Source organism: Myotis lucifugus, unplaced genomic scaffold, assembly GCF_000147115.1.
Source record: "Myotis lucifugus unplaced genomic scaffold, Myoluc2.0 scaffold_184, whole genome shotgun sequence".
Lineage (NCBI taxonomy): Eukaryota > Metazoa > Chordata > Mammalia > Chiroptera > Vespertilionidae > Myotis > Myotis lucifugus.
In genome coordinates, this window is record NW_005871232.1 from 2,324,823 (window position 1) to 2,346,216 (window position 21,394).

General features: G+C 40.9%; 1 protein-coding gene across 6 annotated transcripts in view; it reads left to right on the plus strand.

Moving 5' to 3' along the window:
• Window positions 1-8,140: 8,140 nt before the first annotated feature.
• SGMS1 (sphingomyelin synthase 1) overlaps window positions 8,141-21,394 on the plus strand; it is a 207,417-nt gene continuing 194,163 nt past the window's right edge. For 5 of the 6 annotated variants that reach the window (XM_006096638.3, XM_023760508.1, XM_014462551.2 and 2 more), the window contains exon 1: window positions 14,203-14,293. The gene's annotated coding sequence lies outside the window, so the exon portion shown is untranslated. Of the gene's footprint in view, window positions 8,162-14,202; window positions 14,294-21,394 lie in introns of those variants that run through there. The other variant, XM_023760512.1, reaches the window with a different exon arrangement.

Genomic DNA, 21,394 nt, shown 5'->3' on the forward strand with positions numbered 1-21,394 from the left:
TGACCCCCAACCATAAAATTATTTTCGTTGCTACTTCATAACTGTAATTTTTCTACTGTTATGAATCGTAATGTAAATATCTGATATGCAGGATGTATGTTCATTGTTACAAATTGAACATAATTAAAGCATAGTGATTAATCACAAAAACAATATGTAATTATATATGTGTTTTCCGATGGTCTTAGGTGACCCCTGTGAAAGGGTCGCCTCCAAAGGGGTCGTGACCCACAGGTTGAGAACCGCTGGTCTAGACCGAGTAAGGACCTCATTTTATTGTTTGCTTGAACTCACATAGTCTGAATTTCTCCTGGTTGCTCTTCAGCTAGCTGTAGAGCATGATGTTAAAAAAATAATATATTAAAATAAGATTTTCTCTCTCTAGAACCTTTGCAAATTAATCTGCTTGGCTATCGAGTTCTTTCCTCAGGAAGTAGAAGCTCTACGTTTATTTATTCTCATTTTATTATGAAAATATTTTTAAACATAGAAAAATATAGAAAATAATATAATGTACATATATATCCAGCCCCTAGTTTTAACATACATTTTGTGTATTTGGGGTGTGTGTTTTATATGTGTGTGTTTATATTTTATATATAAAATATCCAGCTCCACTGGAATCTAAGATGAGGGGCCTTGCTGTCTGGTTCACTGCTCTCTCATGCCTAGGACAGTGTTTGTATCCATCTCCAGCAGCCTCCCTCTCCATTCTTCCAAGAGCTAACACCGTCACAGGAAGCAAGCCATTGAGGTGGGAGAAGTATCATACTAAGTTCAGCCAGTGATACAAATAAGCTAAATAAGGACTGCCTTCAAGGAACTTTTCATGCCATGATATGAGGCAGAACAAATGAATTCAGAAATAGCTCCTATAGAAACTAGAATATTCTTCCTGCATTTGCAGAGCCAGAGTGGCTGGTTATCAGAAGTAGTCGTTGGAATGAATTTTAAGAAGCAGAGATGGGGCAGAGCTTTGTAGTGTACCAGGACAGTTGAGCCAGAGCTCAGCAGTGGGAATCATGTTTCTGGGGATTAAATCTGGTTAGGTCAGGGTCGCCGGGACTCTGTTCTCAGAAAGGAGTCACAAAAGAAGAATAAAGTGGACAGAGGTCAATATATACTATTATATATTACTAATAGTACTAGATCCTTAATGGAGCAGTATAGCATACTAGATGAAAAGCATACCATCCTGGATTAAAGTTTAGTTCCCTCTTTTTCTGGCTGCGTTGGTCTGGGGTAAGACACCTACTCTCTTTCATGTGAGGGCTGTTCTCACTTTGGCCACTGAGAAGATCATGGAAGTGAGTTTTTGCCTAGATATCCCATTGTGTGTGTGTGTGTGTGTGTGTGTGTGTGTGTGTGTGTGTGTGTTTTAAATAATTCTTGCTAGCTTTATTCAAAATATATTTTTATTGATTTCAGAGAGGAAGGGAGAGATAGAAACATCACTGATGAGAGGGAATCATTGACTGACTGCCTCCTTTACTTTGGACTGAACCTGAAACCCAGGCATGTGCCCTTGACCAGAATCGAACCTGGGACCCTTTGGTACACAGGCCAACGCTCTATCCACTGAGCCAAACCTGCTAGGGCCCATTCTGTTTTAAGAGGTCTTCTTGCCTATGGGAATTCGGAATAGCTAACTAAATGATGAGAAGGGTGATAGTTTAGTTGGTCACAAATCTACAGAGTGACCTTCTATACATGAAGTCATGTACAGAGTGAATTCATCTTGCTTGCCAAATCTGTACTTTCTCTAGTATTTTGTAAAAGACCATCCTCTTCTCAGTTATCAAAACAGAAAGAACCAGGGACTCATCCACAGCTCCTTTTCCTCTACCCCTATATCCTTCCAGTTATCAAAGTAAGGTCATCTTACCTCTTTTTAAAATATATATATATTTTTATTGAGAGGAAGGGAGAAGGAAAGAGAGAGAGAAATATCAATGATGAGAGAGAATCATTGATTGGCTGCCTCCTGCATGCCCCCTGTTGGGGAACAAGCCTGAAACCTGGGCATGTGCCCTAACTGGGAATCAAAACAATGACCTTTTGGTGCATGGGATGATGCTCAACCACTGAGCCACACCACCTGGGCCATTTTACCTCTTTATCATCTCTTGCATTCATCCACATTCTTAAGCCCTCATCACTTCCTGCCTGGATTTCTACATAGCTATCCACTTTGGCCTGTCTTCATTCTATTCTCCCAGCTGTTGTTACAATCCTTTTCCTAACTGCAAGGGTGATCATGTCAGTCCTGCTTACATGTGTCTGTGGTTCCTGGTGTCCCTAGGAGAAAGTCCGAGTGCCTAGGTAAACGCACAAGTCTCCATCGTTGTTTTCTTCTTATTCTTTTTACCCACCCTTCCCCTTCCCTCGTGGCTCTTTGCTTCCACAACTTTTGCCTGCTTAGAATGCCTTTTCCCTGCTTCACTCATCTAATTTATTCTCATCTTTCAAGCTGGACTCAAGCATCATCGTCCTAACCCACCTAGCCATCTGGGTTGAGTGTTTCCCTGTGTCTGCCTAGATAATTCCATCCACGCTGGGTTGTGATTGGCTACTTATTAGTAGTTGTTTCCAGAGTGAACATGCTGGGTTTTTTTTTTTAATGTTATTCTTTTTAGTGCCTACCATGGTGTCTGACACACAGGAGGCTCTCAGAAAAGATTAGTAGAATATAAGTGCATAAGAAATTATTTTTTTTATCATCTCAGAACCAGGAGGAGAGACACATTTTTTTTTCTCACCACCTTTCTGTCTGTACCCATTTCAGCATCTGCTCAACAGCCCAGCTGTGGTTGAAGAGAAGCATATGTTGACTTGAAAGAGGCAGTTGGGATGTGATTGTATGTGTTTGAAATACACATATAATACATTCAGGCCCCCTCTCCCCCCTTCATACAGAATAGCAGCAATAACATCTTGTATTTGTCTTTTTATTTGTATTCTCCATGAATGCCTGTACAGACATGATCTCATCCGGCCGGGGCAGTGGTAGCCCGAGTGTAGATGGGAGTACATGATTATCCCCATTTTATAGATGCAGAGAAGAAGATAAGGAGTGAAGAAATTTGCCCAAAGTGAGTGAGTTGTTGGTGGTAAAGAGACTGAGCTTTGAGGTGAAGTCATCTGCTCTTTCTCTTTCTTTATAACCAGCAGAACCAGGTTATATCATGTTGATGTTTTCACATTTAATCACCAAAAAGACAGAAGAAGTGGTGTTGGAAAAGTTTTCTGCCTACTAACTTTGCTTGCAAGTGTCAATTGATGGTCATTGGTGCTAATTCTGTGCTAACAGGAATTCCCAGTTTGGGGTGTGGTGAAGAAGGAAACATTATTCAGTGCAAAAAGCTCAACTGTGATTGAGCCATGGCCGGGGGCAGCACGGCTGTGAGGCAGTTCTGGGGTGAGGCCTCTCTCTGGCTAGACAACTCTGCTCTGCCTGCTCTGCTTCACGTGCTCTTCTCTGCTCTGGTCTGGCAAGACCTCTTGGGTGTTTTGTCTTTGGTGTTTCAGCTCCAGCTCCAGTCTTGGTATTTCAGTTCCAGCACCCATTGGAGAAATGCAGTCTTCAGTCTTTGGTGGAAAGGGAAAGTGCATTCCCGGAGCCAGAGAGGAGCCAACTTAGATATTTTTAATTTTTTAAAATCCTCACCCAATGATATATTTATTTCATTGATTTTAGAGAGAGAAAAAGGAAGAAAGAGAGAGAGAGAAACATCGATGTAAGAGAGAAACATCAATTGTTTGACTCCTGTATGTGCCCTGACAGGGAATCAAACCTACCACCATCAGTGTACCAAGAGACACTGTAACCAACTGAGCCACTGGCTAGGGCAGGAGCTAACTTATATAGACAGAAGCCCCTGCCCCTTGTCCCTGATTGGTCCATCATCATGCAGTTTGGTGCAAAAAGCACTGTCCTGATTGGTCAGAACGGTGTCACTCTGGTCAGTGAATGTGTTGAGGGGGCTAAAACTGTGCATTTCTGGTTGGATGGGGAAGCCTTAGTCTTACTGGTTGAAATAGGATTCCAGGAAATCCTGTGTAAGGGCTGTCTTAGATAGCAGGAACACAGTGCAGACAGGCAGTTAGTTCAGTGCAGGCTTCTCCCTCAAGTGCAGTTTGCATGAGAGGCTCATGTTTGCTGGTAAAAATGGTTGCTAGGATCTTCTTTTAAATTTGAGCCCAGTTTGCCACCAGGAGTCCTTTTTGGTAGGTATTGTCTTTCTCAGGGTCCACACAGGTATACTTTTTAACTGTTAATTTCCCTAATCTTCCTTCAGTTCTGGTTAAATGCTCAGAGTGGTATGTCTCCCTGGGTTCATTTGGCTGAAAGAGTTGAAGCCCATTAAGTGGTGTTCTGGGGCTTGCTTTGGACAGGATTTGTTACATTTCAGTTGGTCTGTTTGGGAATATTATTGACTTCAAACTATTTTTCTGCTTCACAAACTAATAAAGTGACAATAAAATCTTAATCCTTAAGTTGTATTCTTTACATTCTATTAAATCCTTTAAAAATAAAATGGTTTCATTCCAGAATTCTGGAGTCTTTGCATAAATGGCTCACCGGCACTCAATAGTCATATTCTTAATTTCCAGGAAATCCTAAATTTTGAAAATTGCAGCCTCTGAAGTAGGCTGCTGCAGGCAAACTACACCTACATGTTTTATTAAATTCTAGGCTTCTAACAGCAAAGATGAAGGCAGAGTGAGATTGAAAATGCAAGGGCAAAACAACTAGGATACAGTCAAGATGTACTCAGACAGCATGCAAAGTTTGATGGTAGCCTTTTTTACTTTTTTGGGCAGTCACTCACTCTCTTGATCTCTGAAATATCTGTGTAATCTATTGTTTGTTTAAAAATTTTTTAAAAAAATTACAGTTGAAATAAAATGTTATATGAGTTTCAGGTGTACAACATAGTGATGAGACATTTATATAACTTACAAAGTGATCACCCCATAAGTCTAGTATCCACCTGACACCATACGTAGTTATTGCAATGTTATTGACTATATTCCCATGACTATTTTGTAACTGCCAATGTGTACTTTTTCCTCTCTTCCCTTTTCTCACCCATCCTCCCAACTCCCCTTTCATCTGATAACCATCAGTTTTTTCTTTATATCTATTAGTTTCAGTTTTATTTACTTTGTTTTTTTTTAGATTCCACATATAAGTGAAATGATATGGTATTTTTTTTTGTATGTCTGAAGTATTTCACTCAGCATAATGCCCTTTAGGTCCATCCATGTTGTCACAATGGTAAGATTTCATTCCTTTTTATGGCTGAGTAATATTCCATTGTATTTATGTACCACCTCTTCTTTCTTCATTCATCTATCGATGGACACTTAGGTTGCTTCCATATCTTGGCTATTGTAAATAATGTTGCAGTGAACATAGGGATGCATATCTTTTCAAATTAGTGTTTTGGATTTCTTTGGAAAAATGACCAGAAGTGGAATTGCTGGCTCGTTGCTAGTCTTGTTTTATTGATCCTCATTCATCTTGACTCTTTGGTCCTTGAGTTTTTCCAGCCCTTCTCCCCTGCCCCAGTGAAACTGCTGTTTTCTTGGTTTCTATTATGCTAGAAGGTGGCACTTCCCTCACTCTGCCATCCACACACATCAATGGTTTTCACTTTATTTTGTTCCCTGGTGGTATTTCTACTTATTTGTCCTACTGTCTTCCCAAACTCAATAGCTTAAAAGGAAATTGTCCTTAGAACAGCGGTTCTCAACCTGTGGGTCTCGAACCCTTTGGCAGTCGAATGACCCTTTCACAGGGGTTGCCTAAGACCAACCTGCATATCAGATATTTACATTATGATTCATAACAGTAGCAACATTACAGTTACGAAGTAGCAACGAAAATAATTTTTTGGTTGGGTCACAACATGAGGAACTGTATTTAAAGGGCCAGAAGGTTGAGAACCACTGCCTTAGAATGTTTATAGTGGGGGAGGACATTCCTGATCATTTGCTTCATTGTCTCACTTTAGAATTAGCTAAACTGTGGCTCAGTGGGGTGATGTGGCTTGTGTAATTCCATAGAGTCATCATTTGGTGAAATCAGACCAGAAATCAAGTTCTTGACGCTCTGTGACCTCTCAGAGCCTCTGTGTTGCTCCCACACAGGCTCTTCCTGGTCTCTTGAACCATATTTCCTTGGCATGAAACTTCAGAGCTATTTGACCCTCACATGTCACCTCTTCCCCACATACAAATGTCAACTTTGCATTCACCAAGACCTTCCAATTGTTCTAGGATTTAAAATTTTTATTTTTGATAATTAAAAAAATTTACCAACAAAATTCCTTTTTTTGATCATATAGTTCTGAGTTTTAACACATACATAGATTCATATCATTATCACTGTAAACTGCATGCAGAACAATCCATCACCCCTCAAATTCCCTGGTGCTGCCTCTTTGTAGTCAAACCCTCTTGGTTACCGAACTCCTGGCAACACTAGTCTATTCTCTGTTGCTGTAGGTTTACTTTTTTCCAGAATAACTGGTATTATATAAACTATACCCTCTTGAGATAGCTTCTTTCATTTTGCATAATGCATTTGAGATTCATCCATGTAGTGTGTATCTATAATTTGTCCCTTTTTTATTACTAAGTAGTATTCCACTGTATGGATATACCATAGTTTGTTTACCTATTGCATTCCCACCAGCAATGTGTGACAGTCCTAGTTGTTCTGCATCTGTGCTATCATTTGATATTGTCAGTTTTTAAAATTTAGCCATTCTGATAATTGTGAAATGGTATCTCTTTTAATTTGCATTTCCCTAATGATGTTGAGCATCTTTCAATCGCTTATTATAACTCGGTTGCTTATTGCCCATTATGTATATCTGCATATCTTCTATCCGTTGTGATGTTTATTATACCCATTGTCATTATCATAACCCTATTCTAGGTGGTTATTGTACCTAGCTTTTTATATTAATGTTGTTATCCATGTACCACAGTGTATTCCAGAGGTCAAGGCACTGTACTAAGAACTTTATATACACAATCTCACTTTAAACTTATGAAATTCTCAGGAGAAAAATAGTGTTTTCTCTCTTTATAGGAGAAGTAAAGACGCCATGTTCATCAGATATTTATTGAGTACCTCCCATATGCTATGAGCCAGTTATTATACCCACTTACTAGTTCTGTGACTTTAGGCAAGTCATTTAATCTCTGAGTTAATTTTCTTACTTATTAAATTGGTATCTCTTTATAATATTTTCTCTGAAGGTTATTGAATGAGGGTTTTTTAAAAAATATATTTTATTGATTTTTTACAGAGAGGAAGGGAGAGGGATAGAGAGTTAGAAACATTGATGAGAGGGAAACATCGATCAGCTGCCTCCTACACACCCCCTATTGGGGATGTGCCCGCAACCAAGGTACATGCCCTTGACCGGAATCAAACCTGGGACCTTTCAGTCCGCAGGCTGACGCTCTATCCACTGAGCCAAACCGGTTAGGGCTGAATAAGGGTTTTAAAGAAGAATTTAGGACACATGCTCAGCAGAGGTCTGGTCTATGATATTTACTGATAAGCCACCAGCAGTGGCTGCTCCTGTTCTCTTCAAACACCTCATACTTTACTGAGGCTGTTTCTGCCCCTCACTGGCTACCTCCCTCTGGAAAATTGCCCTTTGGTGGGTCTCCTACCTCACTCTGGGGCAAATATTAGAACCAACACAAGAGTCAGCCTTTTTTCTTTTAAGGAACATGTTTCTCTGTTTTCTCTTTGTAGCTCATTGGTTGCATCATTTGGTCAAGAAAGATGGGATTGAACCAATTTTGCAAAGCAGACCTACAATGCTGCAGTTACTACTGCTCCCATGTCCCTCTTGTAAATGCGAAAAGGACCAGTTACTGTGGAGATTGCTGAGTGGTCTGTCTCTAAGTTCACATTGTGTATTTTAAATACCTAATCTTAGGTATGGCAAAAGGGCTATGATGGAGGAACCTTAGCTCTCATTGCATTGGTGTATGAAGTGTTGCTGAAATTTTTTTTGTCATTTACTAGTCATTTAATCAAGTTTTGTTTTTTGTTTTTTGTTATTGGCTAGGTAATTTGGGATGATTTATAAGAAACTGGAAATACTTTGAAGAGATGTGGCTGTTTGAAGTGAGTGTTTAAGATTTTCTAAAGTCAGTAACAGAGAAGTTAAATGAGCCAAATGTTTTACTTGGAGTGCATTCCAGCTCCTGTATTCATGTAAAGGATGTCTTTCTTTTACTAATGTCATAAAGGGTTGATCTAGTTGGCAAGGGTTGTTCTAGTTAGGGTAGGACAGAAAGAGGAAATCATAATATTAGTTTTAAAAAATCATGATACAAAGATGACCTTTTACAAATTGTCAAGTCATCCATCATGGATTATGAGGCTTTGTTGTGGAAGCAAGGGTATTATCGCTAAAATTGGCTCCTTGCTTTTTCCTATTAGGTAGCTAGAGCACATTTCCACTTCTTCAGTTGTTAAGCATTTGTCGGGTGCCTTCTGTGTGCCAGGTCCCTTTATGTGTTAGTCTCTTAAATCCTCACAACAACTCTTTGAAATAAAATCCCGTTTTACATGGTGATGAAAGGAGATTTGACTTGGCGTGGTGAACACACAATACAGTATAAAGATGATGTATTATAGAATTGTATATCTGAAACCTATATAATTTTATTAACCAACTAGAGGCCCGATGCACGAAGATTCGTGCAAGAAAGGGCCTTTTATCCCCTGGCTGCCAGCACCGCCTTCGCTCTGGCTGGAGCCGCCTTTCTGCCTTTGTTCAGGCCGGGAGCTGCCTTTCCGCCTTCCCATGTTGCCCAGAGGCCCAGAGCGGCTGGGGCGGTGTGGAACGCCTGCGTCGTCACCCTGGCACTTGGCACCTGCATATGCAAATTAACCCACCATCTTTGTTGGGTTAATTTGCATAGCCACTCCTGATTGGCTGCTGGGTGTCGCAAAGGTATGGTCAATTTGCATCTTTCTCTTTTATTAGTATAGATGTCACCCCAATAAATTCAATAAAAATTAAAATAAAAAGATAGCCCCATTTTACAGATGAAAACATTGTATGGTGTGGCCATTTGACCTGCCCAGTGTAACCCCCATGAGGAGGTGGTATTGAGCCCTGGTTTTCTGACTGTGCCTGCTGGTCTTACTGGCACCCACTCCGCCTCTGCCTGTCACAGAGGGATGGCAGGTGCCACTGCTGCTCACCAGGAAGGCCAGCACACCTTCTCCCATTGTGGCATCTGTTTCCTTCAGAGGGCCTTTTTTAGGACCTAAGGTCAAACTTGCCTACCACACATCCTCAGATAGGATAATTTTATTTGGTCCAGAAGACCCACTGTAGAAAGCGCATGAACTCTACAAGGTTCAAGTGGGATCTCCACCATTTTATATTATTGCCTATGTGATTTTGGTCAAATTACTTAAACTCCCAGGACCTAAATTTCTTCAACTATAAAATAGGGAGAATACATGCCTGGTGGAGATGTGGGGAGGATTAGAAATAATGCAATAGAGCACTTAAAAAGTGCTTGGCATATTGTAGGTGCTTAGTAACTGGTAGCTGCCATTTCAGGGCCTCTGGCTGCTCTTGGGGGGCTGAAGAAACTGCACAGAAGAGTGTTTAAGAATATGGATTCTGGAATAAGCCTCCTGGGTTCAATTCCTTGTTCTACCGTATCAGCCGTGTGATTGTTTACACTTAATTGTTTTTTGCCTTAGTTTTCTCCATCTGGAAAAAGGGTGTAATAATAGTTCCTGCCTCACGGGGAGAAATGATTGTATACAGACAAATAAGAACTGTCAAGAGGTTGGGTTGAAATGACCTCATTGTGGTCATCTAGTGCCATTGGTTTTTTGTTTTTTTTTCAGCGACATGATATGAACCTCATTGAAATTTACAGTATATTTCTTCTCTCCTTCCTGTTCCAATTGAAGTAATTTATTATTTTTTGTATTTGATGCCACATAATGTTTGATATTGTTTTTACTTGAAATACAGATACATTATCATAAATATTACTGTTGCCACTTAAGAAATTGAATGAACTAAATATAAAAGAACATCTAATTGTGTAGAGAATACATACTTTTTGTAGAATTACTACACATAAAATTAGATATAGTAAATGAAAATCTCATCTTATAGATGAAAACATAAAAAACATAACCAGCTCTCTGTTAAAAAAAAATCCCCCAAATACAATTTCATTGAAGTAATTTGACTTTCTTGCTTTAATCTTAACTTGCCGGGTTGCATGCGAGTTAATTTTCCCCCCTCCGAGATGACAATAATAAGATGGGACCATGGATGTGAGTCGCTGGGAGGAAAGCAGTCTGAATTTAATGTCAGTCTAGATATCCAATTTGACTTGTCCGTGTGGGCAGTGTGTGGTGCTGGCCGGGTCTGCATCATTATTCTGAAGTCTGTACTGATGTCCTGTGACTAATCCGTTCCAGCTGTCTGGGTCACTGCTTTGGAGTACTATTTATTTGCAGTAGTGATGCTGCAAATAGGAAAAGCTTTCCCTTTGTTGATTGAAAGCTTTACTGGTAATTAGCAAAACAGGCACGCCTCTTATTTGGAGAGAGACTAGAAAGGCGGCTTAAGAGTCAGTTGTACACAACCACTTTGGAAGACGGTTGGACACTCCTTAGGAGAGCTGAGCATTGCAATCCCAAGCCCAGCTCCCCTCTCCTAGGTGTGTGCCTTTGGAGGAACTTGCTGGCGAGGAGCACTAGAATGTAAATGGCAGCATTATTCATACAGCAAAAACTGAAAACTCCCCAGATGATCCTCAGCAGTAGAACAGAGCAGTAAATTGTGGATATGTTCATACAATGAGAACTAGATAGTGGTGAAAATCTACTACAGCCACAGGAGTCAACAGGGATGAATCTCAAACTCTTAAGGGGCAAGTATTAGAAGAATATGTATAGTCTGTTTCATTTACATTAGCCTTACAACCAGGCAAAATGCAACCGTGTATTGAGAATACACATGTGGTAAAATTACAGAGAGGAACAAAGGAATAATTAACTCAGAATTCAGGCTGGTGGTTATCTGTGCAGGGAGGCAGGGCAAGGGGGGTAGAGAGGGAGAGGTGATCAGGAAGGAGCACGTAGGTCTTCTAAAACACAAACAACCCAAACCCCAGCAACATCAACTGGGTATTAGGTACATGGGGTATATTTTATTGTTCTTTAATCTGACATGTTGTATCTCCAGCAGTTTAAAGCACGGTTACATTTATGATCTCACACAGTTTCTGTGTGGGTCAGGAAGTCTGGAGCAGCTTAGCTGGGTGGTTGTAATTTGGGGTCTCCAATGGCGTTGCAGTCCAGATCGCTGAAGCAGCCATCCTCTGAGGGCTCCTAAGAAGGCCACCTCCATTGGCTGTTGCAGGAGGCTCAGTTCCTCAGCACATGGGCTTGTCTTTAGAGCACTTGAGAATGCAGGAAACAGCAGCCAGCTTTCCTCCCAAGATAGAGAGAGAGGGAAGCTGCTCTTTCACGGAGCCTTTGAGTCACACTCCATCATTTCCCCAGCATCCTATTGGCTATTCACTCCAGCCTATTCATTGTGGGAGGGGACCACGCAAGAGCATGAATATTGGAGGCGGGATCATTGGGGGCCACCTTGGAAGCTGGCTACCATGGTTATGCACTTTTTAATATATTTTACAATAAAAAGTATTTAGAGGCAAACTAAACTGGTAAGCTTATTTTTCTTTAGTAATGATGCAGCATCCATGTAAATGAAAATTACTGTAAGTGCTGAATATGTCAGTAGTCAGGATGGGGTTGAAGAAAGTCAGTAATGTAAACGGGAACTGAGGGCAGGAGTGTGGTGGGGCCGGGAAGCTGGTGGGAAGGGCAGTGAAGAGAGGCACTATCAGAACACCTACACCAGGATGTGTGGTGTAGAGAGGGGACTATGTATGTGTGCCTCGTCTTCAGTCTACCTGACCTAGATCTGGCAGAAATCTGGGATCCCTGATTTTGAAGAGAATTCTTCAGACCAAGGGCTATTGGTAGCTTTCTGGGCTCACTGTGATATAAAATCCCTACCAACTTCACATGTTCTCCCAAGGCCACCTTTAATGACAAAGGAGAGAGTCCATCCCCATTCCCTTCCCCCACAGGTAAGGGAAGAGCCGGAAATGAATTAAGCATGTAAGGAGTTTTAGTTAAAAATGCATGTCCGGTGACATTCTACTCCACAAGGCATATTTGTTTTACTATTAACAACTTTTAAATTACTGGTTCATTTCCTTATCATCACCAAAACTTGGAGTAAAATGGATGTTTCCGAAGGTACATCATGTTTTTCCCTTGGTTTTGTGTAGCTCCTGGCATAACTTCTTGGTGGGTTTCCTGGGGTCAGCGTGCTGGGTTTGTGAGTCATGGAGCCACATTTATCTCCTTTGTGGGTCTCAGTGTCCTTGTGAGCAGGTGTTCCAGCCCCCAGGCCAGGAGCCACTTGCAGAAGTTCCCTGGAGTTTTACTCACACTGAGGATGGAAGAGACAGGCCTGCCAGCCAGGTGCGGGGTTCCCTGGCCAGCTTTCCTCAGGCCCATGTGTGCCAGCACCTTCACAGGTGGAGGTTAGACATTGATACCTCTAAACCTCTGTGCTTGCAGAATTTTGGTGACCAACAGATGAAAGGCCACGTTAGGCCATCATATAGGGATATTACATTCTCCCCAGCTGTCGTTTTTTTTGGTGCTGCTTCCATCTTTATTAGTGGAGCAGTATCCATGCCATTATAATATATTGTATTTTGCATTTTACAAAAACTTCAATGGCAAGTTATTGCCTTTTGTTGTGGCAAAGATAAAAATCACCAAGGGTGCCATGTGATGCTGGTTTTACTCCTATTGGCCAACAGTGTGCTTTCTTGAGAAAGGAGGGGGAAAATTATGTGTGTGTGTGTGTGTGTGTGTGTGTGTATAATGTGAAAAATAGGGTTATTGTGTTTAAAAGGAAACTATAATTACTAATAGTAATTGTAGTAGTTGATAATCATAAAATATAGTACCAAGGGACTGTTAAGAATGATTATTTATATATACTATCAGGGAACAAACTGTCATCTCCATCCCCCACTGGCAGGTGAATGTGCTGCTTGGCCATTTTGCTTTGAGGTTGGCTTTTAGGAGAGCATGGTGTTGAGGGGGAGTGGAAAGGTAGGGATGACCTGTATGGTGAGCTTAGGGTCAGAAGACCTAAGCTGGAATTTCATTTCTGATATTTTCTAGTTGAATGTTCTTGTCGTACATCTTCTCTGACACTTAGCCGCCTCCTCTGGAAAATGGAATCAGTAAACTCTGCTTACCTCACAGGGCTGTGGGGAGGGCCCCTTGTAAGAGATAATGCTGAAATGTAACGTGTGGCAGCAGGAATATGACTTGCAGGCCACATCCCACTGTGCCCCATAGCATGTTCTGTAGTTGAGTACAGTAGTAGTTGAGTACAGTAGTAGATTGGGTCCAAATACCTTTGCCTGAAAGGACTCCAGGGGGGTCAGCGGTTCTGGTGTGGTTCTGAGAGCATCCTTGGATGCCTTCTAGGTGTGGTCTCAGAAATCCAGAGCGAAGCTCAGGTCCTTGAAGCTCCAGTTTTTGTTTGAATGGAGTTTGGACTACGTCACTGCCCTGAAATCGATGTGAATTAAAAGAAACTTACTGAGGAATTCCTTTGTTCTAAACATTTGCAGGGTGGGTGAGGTTAATAGTTGTTCCCTACATTCAGTATATGATGGGATCATTCTTTTCTCTTTTCACTTTTTTCCTTGCTAAAAAGAAATAGTTGCAGCAGTGTTTTAATCTAGAGCAGCGGTTCTCAACCTGTGGGTCTTGACCCCTTTGGGGGTCGAACGACCCTTTCTCAGGGGTCGCCTAAATACATCCTGCATATCAGATATTTACATTATGATTCATAACAATAGCAACATTACAGTTATGAAGTAGCAACGAAAATAATTTTATGGTTGGGGGTCACCACAACATGAGGAACTGTATTAAAGGGTCACGGCATTAGGAAGGTTGAGAACCACTGATCTACAGACTTGCCATTATATTAAGAATATGTTCTCAGGTGAAGTAGCATTAATATGCAAATCTTTGGTGATAACAAGTTGTTTTGCTTATTCTTGCAGGTGAGGGCAGCATGAGTGACCTGAGTGTGCCTTTGGGCATAGTTAGCATTCATTTTTGATTAGGAGAAAGAAGACAGCTTCCTCTTGAAAAGTAAGTAGACATTTCTATGCAACTTTTTATTATGAAAATTTTCAGACATACTGAAGAGTTAAAACAGTGGTTCTCAACCTGTGGGTCACGACCTCTTTGGGGGTCGAACGACCCTTTCACAGGGGTCACCCAAGACCATCAGAAAACACATATATAATTGCATATTGTTTTTGTGATTAATCACTATGCTTTAATTATGTTCAATTTGTAACAATGAAATTGGGGGTCACCACAACATGAGGAATTGTATTAAAGGGTCGCGGCATTAGGAAGGTTGAGAACCACTGAGTTAAAAGAATATGCAGGAATTCTTACGTATTCACTACCTACATTTAACAGTTGTTGGCATTTTGCCACGTGTGTGTGTGTGTGTGTGTGTGTGTGTAGGTTTGTATATTTTTCTGCTGAAATGTGCAAATTACAGCCATCATGACACATTATCCTAAATTCTTGAGAATAAGACTCTTAAAAATAAGGATTATTCTTTTCTGAGAGCCATTTTAGAACATTTATAAACTATGTGACATAGAATAATTTAATTAAGTGAAGTTATAATTTCCTATTAAAAGGTGTAATAGCTGATATAAATAAAGTCAGATTTTAAAAAAGCTTTAAACAGTGGTTTATTTAATAGACAGATATGCAGTACAAATTTGTTTGTTCTGAGAAGCGTCTGAATATGGAGGATTGGAATTGGTACCACACATGGACCTGAACAGGAGGGGATCACTGTGCTTTCTTCACTCCCTGTATTCCGCCCATCTGCCCACTGTGGTGACATCTATTGTTGGGTCAGTGGATCTGATTACCACTCCTGCTTTTTCCTGATCAGCATTTACAGTCTCTGCGATCTAATGTGATCAAAGGTCTTAATTGATTTTTTAACCTGAAATTATTAGGAGAATGTATAAAGAATATTAGTGATTATATTAAAATCAACATTAGAGTGATTAAAAAATGATTCTCAGCCCCTAATTTGACTCCCTGCATTGATACGTTACATAAAATCTTAAAGATGTGTTCAGCTATGGTTATAATTATAGATTATTATACATTACCCATTATGGCCCATTACACAATCAGTTATTACAGCTCTGTGGTTCTTGCAGGAAGGATGTCAACTGTCTTGCATTCTAATCTCTGTTACATTTTATTTATGGCATCTTCCTCAAGTGGTCCCTGAGCATCTAAGCATTCCTTCATAGATGTTTATAAACTAGACCTGCCCATTTAGGACATCATTTTAAAAGCAGTCCATTTAAATGAGCCAATTACGGCAGCAGAGACTTCTTATAGCCTCTTGTCTCATTTAGAAGACAACGGTAGTGACAGCAGTAAAGTTCCTTCAAAAGACACTGCCATTCTGAAGGACTCTGACTGGAATTGCAGGCATCTCAGAACGATCTAGTGGGCTGTGTTGCCCTTTGGCCTCTCTCTGGTTATACTTGGAAAAGACAAGGAGGAGTTGAGTGGGGCTCCCTATGAGGCAGAAGACTTGAAGGACATGGTCAAGGGGAAGGACGTGGGGCCCCATCTGGGGCCTTCAACTGGCTCTCTGGCCCTGGACCACTTAGATAAGGGGTAATGATTTTTACTGTCTATTACAATAGAACATACATACAAAAAATACACATATTGTAAGTGTGCAGCTCAATATAATTTTACAAACTGAACTCACCCATGTAACCAGCACATGGTTAACACTTGGAGTGCGGGTGAATTTCCCGCCAAAATATAAGATGGCTCTGTCTTTTGGTTTTGTTCCATCCACCAAAAGGGTGGATTACAAACAAATATTTGGTAATACGCAGTTACAATCGGCCCGAGTTTACACGTTTCCCGCACTCCACCGCAAATCTATATGAACCGAGTTAAAGACGGCTCCCGCGGAGTACGCGCAATTCACGCGAGCCGACTTAACTCGTTTCCCGCACTCCAAGTGTTTAAGATACATGCTTCCTCTAGACACCCCACTCCATGGGTAGCTCCTCTTGATTTCTAGGAGCATTAGTTCATTTTGCTATTTCTCTCTCTTTCTCTCTCTGTGTGATATATATGCAAATTTTACTTTTTGTGTCTGGCTTTTCTCATTCAACAATGTATTGGAGAGATTCCTGCACTTGGTTGCAATAGTTATAGATTGCTTATTTTTATTGCTATTGAGCATTCCATCATAGGGGAATACAACAGTGTACTTATTCTGTTAGATGCAGGTAATTTTTTGTGTTCACCCACCCAGAACATCCTCCAGCAAAAATGGAGAATAAACAAGGTTTTATCCTCATTATGGTTACAATGGAGGTGGTCCCGGTTGTCCTTTCTCTGCCCAGCTCTGCTGTGATATGAAGGAGGAATCCAGGCAGCAGAGAAGATTGAGACACAGTTGGGAGATGTGTGTTGTTTATCAGTCCTGTAATGACTGCTGCTTTTCCTGGGACTGGCCATGTTCCTGCTGGCACATGTTTTCTCCATGCCCTTCTCTGCCCTTTTCACTCTTATACAGCCCCTTCGAGGAGACAGTGCAGAACACACCAAATATCAGGCAGTCAGTGGATAATTAAAGGGATTAGGTGTTAGATAGGGCCATTTTGATATTTTATAACATCATTCTCAGGCCATACAAAATTATCAACTTAAAAATTAGCCTGCTATGTTTGGTCAAACATTTAATTAACTCACCCCTAATGCCTTGGCAGGGCCAAACCAAATGATATAGGCCCACGGGCCGGATGTTCCCCACCCCTGTGTTTGATGAAGGGCAGAGTTGTGGGCTTTGAGGAGCCTGTGTTGTGGTTATAGTTTCACAGGGATGGATATGGGCCACATCCTTGGAAACCACTTGTACTGTAGAATTCAGGAAGTAAATTCAAAGGCTTGCATGGGCCAGGCTTGTAACATGCAGGTTGTTTAGTAAGGAGTGATGGCACTAAAGAGAATGACTATATATACTTTGGCCAATTTTTGACCCAATGAAACATGTCTGGCTGACTTTAGCAAGTTAACCAATTTCCAGTCGTTAGGGAATAGTGTTCATTGTAAGAAAGTGTTTCCCTTGGGATTTGAATGTTTTTATGGATTATGGATGCTTTTGTAAATAAAGTTTTATTCAAACACAATCATGCTCACTTGTTTATATGTTATCTATGTCCGCTTTTGTGGTATAACAGCTGTTGTTTAGTTGCAAAAGAGATCAGGGTTGAGTAGTTGCAACAGTGATCCACAATACCAAAAATATTTACCATCTGTCCCTTTACAAAAAAGTTTGCCAACTCCTGCTTTACTTCATAAAAGCAAAGACATAGTAATTTTTGTAGTCATAAAATAGTCTGATCCCATTCATTTTAGTGTTAATACCATCATTTATTCATTTACTAGTCAACAAATTTTTATAGAGTCTATTATATGTCAGGCACAAAATAGTGATAGCAGATATGATTCTTGCCCCTAAGGAATTTACAAGAGGCTCCTATGAAGTTGAAGTTCCATTCTGGGATTATGCTTTCTATGAATCAAAGCAGATGTGTAATATGAATAGAATTACCAAATCTTCAATTTTAAGCTAATATATTGGCTATATTTATTGATTTTAGAAATAGAATTAATTCTTTACATAATCTAATGGTTACTTCACTTATAAAGTGTATGTAGTATGATGTGCATAGAAATGACTTTGTGTTTGAAGGTCATCATTTACATGTAGTAACACCAGACTGTTTGGGAGCTAGCATGTCTGGATAGGGCTGTGAGCTTTGAAGTGCTTATCAAAGCAAGACGACAGACCCCCATCTTAGGCCACTTTCATAATAAACAATAAACCTCGACAGAAAGAACAGCACGCAAAGTAAAAAAGTTTTGAATATAGTAGAACAAATGTGTCTTTGTTGGTGTTCTTATCTGTTTGCTTGCGTGAGGTCATAAAAGTTTGTCTTCTTAATAGGAGCCTATAGAAGGCATTTTAATGAACATAGAACTGGTTTTAAATATCATGTTAACTCAGCATTTTCATATATGCTCAGATATGTCTTATGAGTGGACATAGGCTAAGGATTGCCCCTTCACCACCCCAGACTGTCTTTGGACAGATAAAAAGGAAACGCAGTTGGCCCAGCTTGGTTATTTAGCTGTGTGTAATAAATGTGAAAATGCATGAGGTCCTGCTAATGTTTCCACATTGCCTCAGGAGCCGTCTGACATCACATGGAATTCCACCCACCGCAGTAGGAGACAGTATCTGGGTGAGCAGTAGTGCTTTCCTCTGAAATCTGAGGCGCTTGTGAGGATTGGTCTGCCATTTAGTGCAACAAATAGTTTAATGAATGTGGTTCAGACTGTATACTGGTTTGTTTTGTTTCCAAAATTAGTAAGTAAAGTTAAGACTTAGTTCCTTTTTACGAGGAAGAAATGATACTTGCTACTTTTGTTTAAAATATTTAAAAAACTCAATTCTGTTCTTCATTTAATAATTTTTATAGTGGTTTGGATTTAGTATTAAATGAAAATGAAGAAGACTGAGCAAAAATAAATGTCACAGTTGCTTTCCTTACAAAGCTGGAAACTGCAGACCCAGCTGCTTTGGTTAAAAATAAGGTTTTTTGAGTCCTGGCTGGTGCAGCTCAGTTGATTGGAGCGTCCTCCCATCCAACGAAAGGTCACTGGTTTGATTCCCAGTCAGGGCACATACCCAGGGTATGGGTTCGATCCCCAGTCGGGTGTGTGTAGGGGAGGCAACCAATCGATGTTTCTTTCTCACATTGATGTTTCTCTCTCTCCCTTTCCCTTCCTCTCTCTCAAAAATCAATAAAAACATATTCTCAGGTGAGGATTAAAAAAATAAATAAATACAGTTTTTTTTTAATATATTTTATTGATTTTTTACAGAGAGGAAAGGTGAGGGATAGAGAGTTAGAAACATCAATGAGAGAGAAACATCGATCAGGCGCCTCCTGCACGCCCCCTACTGGGGATGTGCCTGCAACCAAGGTACATGCCCTTGACCGGAATCGAACCTGGGACCCTTGAGTCCGCAGGCCGACACTCTATCCACTGAGCCAAACCGGTTCTGGCATAAATACAGTTTTTAAAACAAATTTGATAGTAGGTCAAATCACCTGATCTGTGGCATTAGGAAAACTGGATCTTGTGTTCTACCTAATACGGAGTACTTTTGTCTAGAACTCCAGCCTCAGGAGTGTTTTATTTTAGAGAGCAGAATAGAACAAAGGACAGAAAATACAGATGAATATAGCTCGATAGAATAAAACATGTTTAGAAAGGGTGCTAGGGTGATTTTTTTGCTTGCAAGTGACAGAAAACCCAATTTCAAACTATCCTAAGTGGAAAAAAAAGTGTTGGCTTAGGTAATTGAAAGTCTGGAAATGGATCTGACTTGAGGAAGGGCTTGATTGGGGACCCAGATGATGTCATGAGGATTCATCTTGGCTGCATGTTCTTGGGCTACGAATCAAGACCTCCAGCAGCTCCAGGCTGACATCATTATAGTGATCATCCAAGATTCTGTACAGATAACATTCTTGGCCTTGTGCCTAGAGCATTGGGCCAGTCACTGGGGCCAGGGACACTGGCCTGTTCTGACTGGAGTGCCAGGCCGTGTGTTCACCCTACAGCCCGAGGTCCGCACCTCTTCAGCCGAGGATGAAGCACTGAGTGATGACCGTGGGGGATGAGTCCCTCCAGAAGTAAATCAGGGCAGTTACCAGGAGGGTTGGTGGGTGCTGGGAGGCAAACTTTAATAATAATAATAATAATAACAAAAAAAATTGCATCTTTGTGGTTTGCAAAGCATTTTCAGGTATATTATTTTGTTTGACCTGAAAGAAGCATCAGGTTAGTCAGGATAAAGAAGTGATTAGGAACATGGGTCCTGGGGTCAGACTACATAGGTTCAGTTAGGAGCCACATAAGATTTTGACAAATTATTTAACGTCTCTGTGGCCCAGTTCCCTCAACTGAGAAATGGAGACAAAGGTCTCCGTCTACCTTACAGGGCTCTGGAAGGGTTAAATTAGTGGCTATTTGTAGGGCGCTTAGTGCCTGATGCATGCTTAGTCTCTCTGTCCCTTGTTATTGTTGTTAATCTTTAAAACAGCCCTGCCATTCACAGGCGGGGATGCTGAAGTCCAGAGTCACATGGCCCGTAAATGGGAGCCAATAGCATTCAGGTCTCCTGGCTTCTTCCCTGTCCCCACACTTGCCTTGTGTAATGATTGTGGGGTTCAGCTTCATAATAATTCGAAGAAGCAGAGAGGAAAACACTCCTACAAGGTGCGCCTGCTGTTTGGAAGTCCCCAAGTGTATAGAGGGCAGCGTCACTTATATCTTCTACTTGCAAATGGATCTTCATCTTCCCATTTGCATCGTGCCTCCAGGTACATTGAGGCAATATTACTGCGAGGAAATTCACACTGGCATTGTTCCACCTGGTGGGCACTCCATCTTGCAAATCTGAAATTCTACTAATTCTGCAGAAACGATTGTTGGTTTGCAAAATGCTTGTGGGAATCGTAATAGGTTCTTAGATTTAATCCCACTTCCACCTGATGTTCCACCTTGGGACATCAGCCATGTCTAGGGTTGGCATTCACTAGGGAAGTGCTGGCTGATTGTTTAATCAGGTCCAGTCTTCTGAGCTGTAGAGGAATCTAGGACTTTCGTGGTCGGGAGGTGGTGTGAGGACGTACCTTCTGACGGAGCGAGGCTTGGACCGCCCCGGAATACTGCTTCCAGTGCCTTTAGCCAGTTCTATTTAGAAATGGACCCCATTTTCCTCATTACAAATATTTCCCCACAATGTTAAGAATGTTTTGTGGGGAAGTTATTCAAGTGACTTAATGGAGAAGGCTTGCCCTGGAGACTCAGACTTTGGTGTGACCCAGACATGTAAGAGGGTCATGTTGCTTTCTTTCTGAAGACAAAGACAATGATTTCTTTGTACTTGCTGTGGACTCAAGACACTGGAAACTTAAAGTATCGCTGTGGGTAACCCGTGATGCACCTCCCAAAAATGCAGCTATACACAAAAGGAAAAACTTAGCAGAAACCACAATTTTGGCTTTCCTGTGGCGATTTTGAGGAAAATGGGGC